The sequence below is a fragment of the Rana temporaria genome, chromosome 4 (assembly GCF_905171775.1).
Source record: "Rana temporaria chromosome 4, aRanTem1.1, whole genome shotgun sequence".
Lineage (NCBI taxonomy): Eukaryota > Metazoa > Chordata > Amphibia > Anura > Ranidae > Rana > Rana temporaria.
Genome location: NC_053492.1, coordinates 466,907,707 through 466,919,751, shown reverse-complemented (window position 1 = coordinate 466,919,751; position 12,045 = coordinate 466,907,707). Strand labels below are relative to the sequence as shown.

The window sequence follows — 12,045 nt, the reverse complement described above, 5'->3', positions numbered from 1 at the left end:
TATGAGACGGGAGCGCTCGTTCTGGTAAAACTACCGTTCGTAATGGAGTAAGCACATTCATCACGCTGTAACAGACAGAAAAGCGCAAATCGTATTTTACCAACACTGAATCAGCTAAAGCAGCCCAAAAGGTGGCGTCATCCGCATGGAACTTCCCCTTTATAGTGCCGTCGTACGTGTTGTACGTCAGCGCGCTTTGCTAGAGCATTTTTTTTTCACGATCGTGTGTAGGCAAGGCCGTTTTAATGATCGGGTTGAAAAAAACGTTGTTTTTTCTAAACCCTTAAAAACTTAATTTTTTTAGAACCCGAAAAACGATTGTGTGTATGCGGCATAAGACAGCCTTGCCTAAGTGTAGCAAAAGTGACACTGAACCCAGAAGGTCCACATCTGGTGTTCAACATCTGTGAGAGAGGCCATAAAAGACCTTGGGGTAGAGAGACTATTTTCTGGAGCTCAGACCTTGGTGTCTGTAGAAGTCCACCTGAGAAGTGCAAGGTGGACAGGACTGGAACAGGAAGATCCACCCAAGCCAGAATCTGATGGGCTTCTTTTTCTGCAAGACTTTTGGTTCCTATCTGGTAGTTGAGGAAATTGCCATTGAATTGTCCAACCGAACCCTGGTTGGCTAACCTTGCAGATGAGAGATCCAGCATTGAAGGAATAGTCAAGTGTTAATGGGGGGGTGGGGGAAGGGGGGCTGGATAGCTTTCTCTGGCAACCAAGTTCCTCAGATGAAGAAAGTATCCAGGACTTCTCCCCAGCCTGCCAAGTTGGTATCTGAGTGAGAACCTTACAGACCAGTGGGAAAAAAATAGGATTTTTGTACTCACCGTAAAATCCATTTCTCTGAGTTCATGGACAGACACAGCAGCACTGACCTTAGGGTTATATTCCTTTCCTTTCAGGAGAGACTAGGCAGAAAAAAACAGCACTTTAAGGGTTAAAACACTTCTCTCAGTACAGCACCTCCCAGGGGGCGTGTCCCCCAGGTACATCCCACGCTCTGCAAACATCCAGCCCAGTTCGTAGACAAGCAGTACAAACAAGGAGGGGTGGGTGCTGTGTCCGTCCATGAACTCGGAGAAATGGATTTTACGGTGAGTACAAAAATCCTATTTTCTCTTCCGTTCATGGACGGACACAGCAGCATTGACCTTAGGGACGTCCCCAAGCAGTGTCAAAAAGTTTCGAGGGGTGGGAAAAAAAAAAAAAATAACACAGCAAACCAAGCTTCACCCCAAACAAACCAGAGTTCCTCAACGGAGGAACTTCAACCTTAAACTGCTGCCTGCAAAACCTTGCGGCCAAAAAAGGCATCCGAAGATGCACTCACATCCACCTTGTAAAATTTTGAGAAGGTGTGGATTGACGACCAGGTCGCCGCCTTACATACCTGTAAGACAGACGCTTGATGGCGGAAAGCCCAAGAGGCACCCATCGCCCTGGTTGAATGCGCCGTAACCTGAAAGGGAGGCGCCCGCCCCTTTAGGGCATAGGCCTGGAGCACGACCTGTCTGATCCACCTAGAAATGGTGGCCGACGAGACTGCCAGACCTTTCTTTAGGACCAGTCACCGGCACGAACAGTGAGTCCGACTTTCGAAATGGAGCCGTAGCAGACAAGTACACCCGTAGGGCCCGAACCACGTCCAAGTAATGCAAAGTGGCCTCCCTCGAGTTTTTCGGCCGAGGACATAAGGATGGCAAAACGATGTCCTCATTAATGTGAAAAGCCGAAACAACCTTTGGAAGGAACGATTGCTGCGGCCGCAGCACCACTTTATCCTCATGGATGACCAAGTAAGGAGCCTTGCAAGACAAGGCCGCCAGTTCAGATACCCGTCTGACCGAAGTAATTGCCACCAGAAAAACCACCTTCTGGGACAGAGTCAACAAAGAAATCTTCCGAATGTCCTCAAACGGAGCTTCTTGGAGCACTGAAAGAACTAAATTCAAGTCCCATGGAGGCAGTGGAGGACGCACAGGAAGGGCCACATGCCGGACCCCCTGCACAAAGGTACGCACCAAGGAGTGCGCCGCCAAGGGTCGCTGAAAGTAGACAGCTAGAGCCGAGATCTGACTCTTAACCGTACTCAAGGCAAGAGCCTGATCCACTCCACGCTGTAAAACCAGCAGAATCCGGGACATCACGTATGTACGGGGGTGCCATTTCATCTCTTCACACAGAAATGTAGGCCTTCCACGTAGGATGGTAAATCTTTCGTGAAGTGGACTTCCGTGCTCGTAGCATGGTAGAGATCACCGAGCCCGACAGACCTCGGTCCTTTAACACCTGGCTCTCAACAGCCACGCCGTTAAAGCCAGCAACTGTAAAGCAGGGTGAAAGATCGGATCCTGCGACAGAAGATTTTCTCTCAGGGGTAGACGCCAAGGGACGTCTGCCACCAGACGCACCAGGTCCGCGTACCAGGGATGGCGCGGCCAATCCAGAGCGATCAGGATTGTTGGTATCCCCTCGGCTTCCACCCTGCGCAGCAGGCAAGAAAGAAGCTGCAGAGGAGGGAAGGCGTATATTAGGCGATAGTGACCCCAAGGCGCCACCAACGCGTCTGACGCGTCCGCCCACGGGTCCCTCGATCTGGTCACGAATCGTAACACCTTCCGATTGAGACGGGACGCTAGAAGGTCCACATCTGGAGTGCCCCATTTTTGACACAGGCTCTGAAACACTTCCGGGTGTAGCAACCATTCTCCTTGGTCTAGCTTTTGGCGACTTAGGTAATCGGCTTGCCAGTTCAGCACTCCCGGAATGTACACCGCCGACAGAGCTGGAACGTAACTTTCGGCCCACCGGAGGATGTGCGCGACTTCCGTCGCTGCAGCCGAGCTTCGTGTGCCCCCCTGATGATTGACGTATGCAACGGCCATGGCGTTGTCGGACTGGATCCTGACCGGTCATCCTTGCAGACCCAGAGACCACTTGGAGAGACACAACTTGATCGCTCGGAGCTCCAGTACATTGATCGGAAGGCGGGACTCCTGAGTCCAGCGCCCCTGGGCTGACTGGACACCCCAGACACCCCCCAGCCGGAGAGGCTGGTGTCCGTCGTGATCACTATCCAATGACACGGCAGAAACGATTTTCCGGTCCGAAGTACCAGGGATGTCAGCCACCACACCAGGGAGGACTTGACCAGTCGACTCACCAGAATCTGGTAATCCAGAGACGAAGGAAGTTTGTTCCAATGAGACAGAATCTCTTTCTGCAACACTCAAATGTGGAATTGGGCATACGGAACTGCCTCGAAAGAGGCCACCATCAGACCGAGCACTCTCATGCAAAAGCAAAGCGACGCCCATTTCTGGGTCGCCAACTGCTGCACTGCAGATTGCAGTGTCTGTAGTTTTTCAGTTGAGAGAAAAACTCTCGCCTCTGAGGAATCCAGGACCAACCCCAGATATTCCAGCCGCTGAGACGGTACCAGTACTGACTTCTGGATATTCAGCAGCCAACCGAATTCTCGGAGAGTCTGACAGGTGATGGACACGTCCTCTTCTAATTCTGAGCTTGAGGAAGCTCACAGAAGGTCGTCCAGGTATCCCACGATAGCGATCCCGCGCTGCCGTAGCAGGGCCAGAATCGGGGCGAGCACCTTGGTGAAAACCCACGGTGCTGAGGCCAGGCCGAACGGGAGGGCCACAAATTGAAAGTGGTTCTCCCCGACCGCAAAGCGCAGAAACCTCTGGTGTTTTGCGCATATTGGGATATGCAAGTACGCGTCCTTGATATCCAAGAACGCTAGGAAATCCCCCTGATGGAGCGCTGCTATTACTGAGCGAATCGACTCCATCCTGAATCTTTGCACTTTGACAAAGCAATTGAGAGCCTTGAGGTCCAGGATTGGACGGACCCCATCCTTCTTGGGGACTACAAACAGATTGGAGTAAAACCCCTGAAACCATTCCGTTGAAGGAACCGGCACAATTACTTCCCTGACCAGCAGATCCTGGACAGCCCCTGACAGATCCTTCAGGCGACCCGGAGGAAGCCGGAGGTTGGAGGGAAAAAATCTGTTTGGTGGACAAGAGAGAAATTCTATCTTGTACCCAGAGGAAACTACTTTGCAAACCTAACGGTCGGAAAGAAGACACCTCCACCGAGCCGCGAATTCGCGAAGCTGGCCCCCCAGCCGAGATGTGGGCGGGGGCAGACCTTCATGCGGAGGCAGGCTTGTCCGCAGGCTTGTTGGGCTTGCGGAACCAGATGTGCTTTTGCCCTTCAGTGGACGTCTTGGTACCCTGGAAACGTTTTCCTGCAGTATTTTGGCACTGCAAAAACTTTGTGGCAGTTCCCATTCCTTGTATAACAGTTTGTCCAGATATGGAACACAAGGAAACACTTTCGCGGTGCGGGGTGGCTTGCAGAACCCAAAAGGGACCGGCATGTCTGATGCCTCCGCCAAATCCTCAAGTTTTTGAGTGTCTCGCACCGCAGTGACACGAGCTCCAACAAATTCCTTATGCTTAGACCATGAAGCAGAGTCATCCTCACTGTCCGTGTGGGCCAAGTCTGCATCATCTGACATGACAGAACCAGAGCCAGATGCCATAGCAGGGCCTGATTCCGTGCCAGAGACATCCCCAGAAGCAGGCGCAGGGAGGGGGGCGCTTTTTACCCCCTTTCTGGCCACTTGCCGCTTCAATCCTGGCAACAAACGCCTCCAGGACTGCCGTCATGGCATCCATCGAGGCAGCAGGGGCACTAAGGGTTAATTCCTGCATGACTCCATGCTGACCCACCTGTATATGCCACCTTAGTACTGCAGAAAAAAACGGAACCCAGCGGTCAGCCTCCTGGCTGTCACAGAGAGCAGGGCATCCCCCAGGGGACTCACCACCCAAAAACAGGCTGTACTGGTGTGCAGAGCTGAGAGCGCTGTCCGTGCTGTGCTGTCCCTCAGGAAGAATGCTGTGGCTTTGCGCCGCTATTCCAGACACTAGTGGCCAAGACTTTTCCAAGATGGCTGCCGACATGCAGAAAAAACAGCATGCGGGCTACAGGAAAATGGCCGCCGACAGAAAGAGCCGCGTCACCGCTAAAATGGCGGCCATACACGTGTTTAAAGCACTAGAAACACACAGCAGACACTGTCCAGCATAACAGCACGATAAAAAAATAACTGCACCCCACAGCAGCACAGCCCACCCGGTAGTAACTGACCCCCCCCTCAGGTGGACCCCCCACCTCACAGCCGCCACCCAGAATGGGGAAGGAGGGAGAGGAAGGGAGAGAGGAAAGCAGGGCGGACCCTCAGTCGACCTCCCCAGGAATGCACCCTGCCGAGGCAAGGGGATACTACTTACCCATCCTGCGACCATGGCTGGAGGCATTTCAGACAGACCCAGACAGACGGAAGCCATTCTTGGAGGAGCATGAGAGATGGGAGTTATTCTAGGTTGTCCTTAGAGCTTTATTTGCTAGTGTCCAATATCCTGTAGACAGCAGGATAACCCAATGTAGTTGCAATACCTTACACTGTGCCCCTTAAAGTACGATTCACAAAGTTTAAGTTAAAGCTCACTACAGTGGATAACAAACTTCTCTGGCTTGAAAGGGATGACTTTATGGTTTCTTTATAAATCCATGGACATTCTGGCATGCGAGGTCTCTTGCGTGTTATGATTACATTATCATGGCATTTTTCACACAGAAAACTGTAGATTTGTGCCAGAATTCATACAAGCTGTCAATGGTGACAGTAGAGGATGTTCCAAAGGTATTTGGTCATACACCAACTGTTCAGTCTCAACAAGTACACTCAAACAATAATTTGCACTTGTTGACTCTTCACAAAAACCGCTCACTAGTTCTTTGAAAAATATAACAATCGGCTGAAAGAATGTCAACTCCAAATGGTTACAGATCCAAAACTTATGAAAGAGTATGACCCCCCCCCCCCCCCACTAAACTTACACAATAATAAGGACCCCCTCAACTAAATTCACAATAATGGGGCCCTCTCCCTCATCTAAACTCACTAAACTCTAAAATGGTGGGGTGACGCCATACACTGGTGTCACAATGATGGCACCCTTTCCACTGGATTCACAATGGGACTCCCCTCCACTGAGGTCATAACAACGGGAACCTCCCGCTACCAAACTCACAAAAATGGTACATTTTTGTGAGTTCAGTGAAGGGGGGGGCCCTTCACTGAACTCACAACAATGTGCCCCCCACCCTCCACCAAACCCACGGTATTAGGAACCCTTTGTACTGAACTCATAACAGTGGGAACCCTCTTCACTCAATGATACAACTCCCTTCCACTGGACTCACACCAAGGTGTCACCCTTCTTGCTAAACTCACAATGATGGTGCCTTCTCCCTCTCCACTGAATTCACGATAAGAGACCCACCTCCTCTGTTCATTTCACAATCATTTCACCAATTACCACTGAACAAAAATGGGGTCCCGCAGAAACCGAAATTAACACAACATATGGACAAATGTCCAGGTTCCTCATTCATACAGCAAACATACTTATCTTACCCCCCTTGCATTATACTGGCATCTCACATCAGGAAAGGACACCAAATATTAAAGCAGTTTAATTATGCAAATTAACTCCAAAATTACCATGAATTTGAAAACAGACCACTAATAACTTAAATACTTAATTCCCATAACATAAATATTGCAATTCATTGAGACCTGATTAATGCACAGAAGAGTACATAGGTTGGGCAGAGAGCATTAGAACACAAAAGGCAGTAAAACCATGACGACAAATAGACAAAATACAACTGAAAGAGGCAACACAAGAAGGTGGCAGGAGGAGCTGGGTGCAGATGGTGGGAAAAGCTTAATGGTGGGGATCATCACCGCAGAGACGGAGGGAGACCGGGCTCATCACGGGGGGGGGAGAGAGAGCGCGCGCGCGCGAGAGAGAGAGAAGGGGCTCATCACCGGAGGCGAGAGAGAGAGGGAGGGAAATGGGGCTCATCACCGGAGGGAGGGAGGGAAATGGGGCTCATCACGGGAGGGAGGGAGGGAAATGGGGCTCATCACCGGAGGGGAGGGAGGGAAATGGGGCTCATCACCGGAGGGAGGGAGGGAAATGGGGCTCATCACCGGAGGGAGGGAGGGAAATGGGGCTCATCACCGGAGGGAGGGAGGGAAAAGGGGCTCATCACCGGAGGGAGGGAGGGAAATGGGGCTCATCACCGGAGGGAGGGAGGGAAATGGGGCTCATCACCGGAGGGAGGGAGGGAAATGGGGCTCATCACCGGAGGGAGGGAGGGAAATGGGGCTCATCACGGGAGGGAGGGAGGGAAATGGGGCTCATCACGGGAGGGAGGGAGGGAAATGGGGCTCATCACGGGAGGGAGGGAGGGAAATGGGGCTCATCACGGGAGGGAGGGAGGGAAGTGGGGCTCAGCACGGGAGGGAGGGAGGGAAATGGGGCTCATCACGGGAGGGAGGGAGGGAAATGGGGCTCATCACGGGAGGGAGGGAGGGAAATGGGGCTCATCACGGGAGGGAGGGAAATGGGGCTCATCACGAGAGGGAGGGAGGGAAATGGGGCTCATCACGAGAGGGAGGGAGGGAAATGGGGCTCATCACGAGAGGGAGGGAGGGAAATGGGGCTCATCACAGGAGGGAGGGAGGGAAATGGGGCTCATCACAGGAGGGAGGGAAATGGGGCTCATCACGGGAGGGAGGGAGGGAAATGGGGCTCATCACGGGAGGGAGGGAGGGAGGGAGGGAAATGGGGCTCATCACAGGAGGGAGGGAAATGGGGCTCATCACGGGAGGGAGGGAGGGAAATGGGGCTCATCACGGGAGGGAGGGAGGGAGGGAAATGGGGCTCATCACCGGAGGGAGGGAAAGAGGACAAGCTACTCATTAGGAAGGGACAAGAAGCTAGGACTAATTACCAGAAGATGGGACCCACCAAGGGGGCACAGAATGGAGAAGATGGGGTGCATTACTGTAAGGGAACAACAGAGTTGGAATCCATGTTGCAGGGACTACCCTATTGGACACAAAAATTAACAGATTTGGGGGTTCTCTTGAAAGGGATGGGGTCACCAATGGATATCCAAAAAAAAAAAAGCGCATTTGTATGCAACAGAGACATGGTCATATACTAGCAGAATTTCATACAACATTTTTAGTTTTAAATATGTTCGTTTGACTTTCTAATCATTAGTGGGGCCAAGTGGACATTTGTTTTCGACTGCAAGGATGAGAAAATTTGAAGGAGCAGGATGGAATGAGCACATTTCTAACCGTGAATATGGTTTTTGTTCTGGAAAGTCCATTTATTCCAAAATTAAATGTTCATAGCAACACAAAATATGTTGAAGTACTTTTGAATGACATTCATAGAGTCATAAAATATACTGAGAATTTTTGTAGGAATATCTACTAGTGTATGACCAACTTAAGACAGCAGGAATGCCTTGTACTCAGTATCACGGGAACAATGAGACAGTTATTATTGATTGTGGTACACAGGAGACAAATGGTGCCACATATGGTGGGGGAGGGGAAAGGGCATACCCACCAAGCATAACTGCAGACAGACCAGCAAAATAAAGGGGAAGAGGAAACATTCATATACTTTAAACAATTGGCATAAGGATGACACATTTGGCACTGCGAAGTAGGGAAGGAAATCAGCAAGTTGGTGAACATGAAGGACATAAATGACTGGCTGGGTTTCAGAAGCACCGGATACCATGGGGCAGACAAGTGGAGAAACAAAATGACTGATGCATAGACAACTTTAAAGTGTATCTAAAGCCAAAACAAAAATGTAATATATTGCTGCTTAGCATTCCTTAGATGTAGTGGCTGCATTTGTTTTCCATTTTTTACCTTCATCTAGTGTTTCTGCCAGTAACACATCTTCCTGTCCTAGGGTGACAACGCTCACTCACTGTACCGTATCTAGGAAGCAGGGATGGACTGGCCATAGGGACTACAGGGAGTTTCCCGGTGGGCCGATGGCTCAGTGGGCTGTTTTTTAAAACAGAGATGCTGCTTGGAGGACTTTTTTTTAATGCCCTGGCAGCGCCCCAGTGTGAAAGCACTCAGGCTTTCACACTGGGACTGCAGCGGAAGCATTTTTCAGTCGCTTTACAGGCGCTATTTTTAGCCCAAAAGCGCCTAAAAAATGCCTCAGTGTAAAAAGGGGTCCTACACTCACCCCTTCTCTTTTACACTGACTCTCTTTTTCTTACACTCACCCCCCTCTCTCACCCCCTTTCCCTCAACCCTCCCTCTCTCTCTCACCCTCTCCTGATATACAATAATGGATGTAGGGACCTTTTGGTGGGCGTGATTTTTCGAGGGGGTGGGGGCAGCATTTTATTGAATTAAAGTGGGCCGGTCTGGATGAAGTCCAGGGCCAAATTTTTGTCCCAGTCCAGCCCTGCTAGGAAGGGAGCCATGATTGTCACCCTAAGCTGCTCTCCTGATATGGGCTTACAAACAAGCCTAACGCTTGTCTTCTCCATCACATTAGGTAGGAGGAGTTGCCTTCTGGGTAGGTCACAGAAAATGCCTCATAAAACAGATAATAATGTTTAAAAGTGGATGTAAACCTGAACATTTTATTTTATTTGCTTGCGCAATATAGAGTATGGGATTTCAGATCATTTGTGCCCAGTCTTGCCACAAAGAGTTAATCCAGCTCTGAGCAATCCTCTTATGTTTTTTCAGTTCGATAAAACCAGACCACCTTCCCCCCTGCTGTGAGTGACATGTGATTTACATATCTCGTGCACGAACCTAAGACAGGCATTTTTTTTTAATATACTTTACAATGGTTTTGCTTCTCTGCTTGCCTACTTCTCTACCTTTCTGCTTCTATGCCTCTCTGCTTCTCGATAAACCATCTCGTGCCTACTGTTCTGCACATGCGCAGGAGTAACATGAGCGCGCTCTGCTTCTTCAAAGAACATGCCCTGTCACTCCTGTACATGCAGGCCAGTCTCACCAGGCACGAGGCTCGTCCTCACAACGCTGGCTGGCCAGGGAAATGTAGCGGTGGGCGGAGGAGTCCTCTGACGTCACAACTCCACCCACGAGCGCTAAAAAAATAAAATAAACGCCCGCACATTCGGCAATATTGCAGGGGTACTGTCAGCTCAGGGGGTGAGTTTTAAAATATAAGGATATATGCAGGAGGCATGTATAGCCGCCGCCTTATAGATATCACCTATGTCAGGGATATGCAATTAGCGGACCTCCAGCTGTTGCCAAACTACAAGTCCCATGAGGCATAGCGAGACTGACAGCATCAAGCATGAAACCCAGAGGCATGATGGGACTTGTAGTTTGGCAACAGCTGGAGGACCGCTAATTGCATATCCCTGACCTATGTGAATGATTTAAAATTGATGACAGTTGGTTTACATCCACTTTAAAACGTGGTTGTAAACCCTTACAGACCACTTTAACCTACAGGTAAGCCTAGATTAAGGCTTACCTGTTGATCCAAGAAATATCTCCTTAACCTACACGGTTAAGGAGATATTTTCCAAAAAAAAGGCACCAATGTCTACGGGGCATGCGCGCCATAGACAGCGGCGCAGGCGCACTGAGCGTGCCATTAGTGAAGATGATCGTGCAGTCACTAGCGGCTCCCGTGACTCCCGTGGGAGCCTATTCCCAGAAGTGGGTGAAAATACCTGTAATTATACAGGTATCTGCACACCCCTCCCTCCTGAAAGGTGCCAAATGTGACACCGGAGGGGGGGGGTTTCCGAAAAGCGTAGGTTCACTTTTTGTGTGGACCTTCGCTTTAAAAGGAGATGTAAAGTAAAATATTTTTTCACCTTAATGCAATCTATGTATTAAGGTGAAAAAACATCTGATGATGATGCTGGCAAGCCCCCCCCCCGCCCCCGTTTTACTTACCTGACCCCTCGAAAGTCCCGAGATCCTTCTCGCCGCTCAGCCTGGCCGCTGATTGGCTAGAGCGGATGGATTGAGAGCAGCACAGCCATTGGCTGGCGCTGCTGTCAATCACATCCAGTGACGCGGCGCGCCGAGGGGCGGGGCCGGCTATGGCCGCTCACTGTATCACGGGAGCGCGCCCGCAATTACTCACCACGATGCGAGCTCTCGCATGACTGTGGTCAGTACTTGCGGGGAGGACCAGAGACAGCCGCCGAGGGACCCCAGATGATGTGGATCGGGGCCACTCTGTGCAAAACTAACTGCACAGTGGAGGCAAGTATGACATGTTTGATATTTTAAAGGAAAAAAAATTCCTTTACTAACTCTTTAAGATTTCTTTTAAATTCACTGGAAGTAGCAATGACATTGCATTTTCGGGAGGAGTGACATGTATTTTCTGTACTTACCCAAAACGTTCTTAGGCCAAAAAAGGAAAAAAGCCAATACAACCACCACATCTTATGACCGGTAAGCTGCAATATATTTCGTACTTGGGTTTAGATCTCCTTTAATCTCCAAGAAAGCTCAACATGCTGCAGTTTTGAAGGAAGACAACGCTCACTAGTTTGGCAAGTTTTAGGCACATCATGTAAGACACAAGCACTGCCACTTCATCAGCCGATTACTTTGCTCTCACATTTTTGGAGAGGCATTTGAAAGAGCAAAAGCCAAGGACAGGACCCAATATGGGGCATTGTAAAGTGTGATAAGTCCCACCAAATAAGAGTTCACCAGACAGGATCCATATTGGACAAGGGTGAAGTGACAGAAGGAAAGCGGGGTGCTATAGGAGGAAAGAAGACAGAAGAAGAGAGAGAGCGAGAGAGGATCGGGGGGGGGGGGGGGTTGGGTTAATTCTAAGGGGTGTTTAGGTGATTTCAGAAGGGGGCAGTGTGACGGGAGCATTCAGAAGGGGGCAGTGTGACGGGAGCATTCAGAAGGGGACAGTGTGACGGGGGCATTCAGAAGGGGACGGGAGCATTCAGAAGGGGACAGTGTGACGGGGGCATTCAGAAGGGGACAGTGTGACGGGGGCATTCAGAAGGGGACAGTGTGACGGGAGCATTCAGAAGGGGACAGTGTGACGGGGGCATTCAGAAGGGGAC

At 50.3% G+C, this 12,045-nt stretch overlaps 1 protein-coding gene and 1 long non-coding RNA gene across 3 annotated transcripts in view; both read right to left on the bottom strand.

Moving 5' to 3' along the window:
• KLC4 (kinesin light chain 4) overlaps nucleotides 1-12,045 on the bottom strand; it is a 59,706-nt gene that overhangs the window by 10,648 nt on the left and 37,013 nt on the right. The gene's annotated exons all lie outside the window — the stretch shown is intronic.
• On the bottom strand, nucleotides 9,586-10,462 carry LOC120938051. The gene is made up of 2 exons (XR_005748781.1): nucleotides 10,356-10,462; nucleotides 9,586-10,196 (listed from the first exon to the last, which is right to left on the bottom strand). It is a non-coding gene; the product is annotated as an uncharacterized LOC120938051 (long non-coding RNA).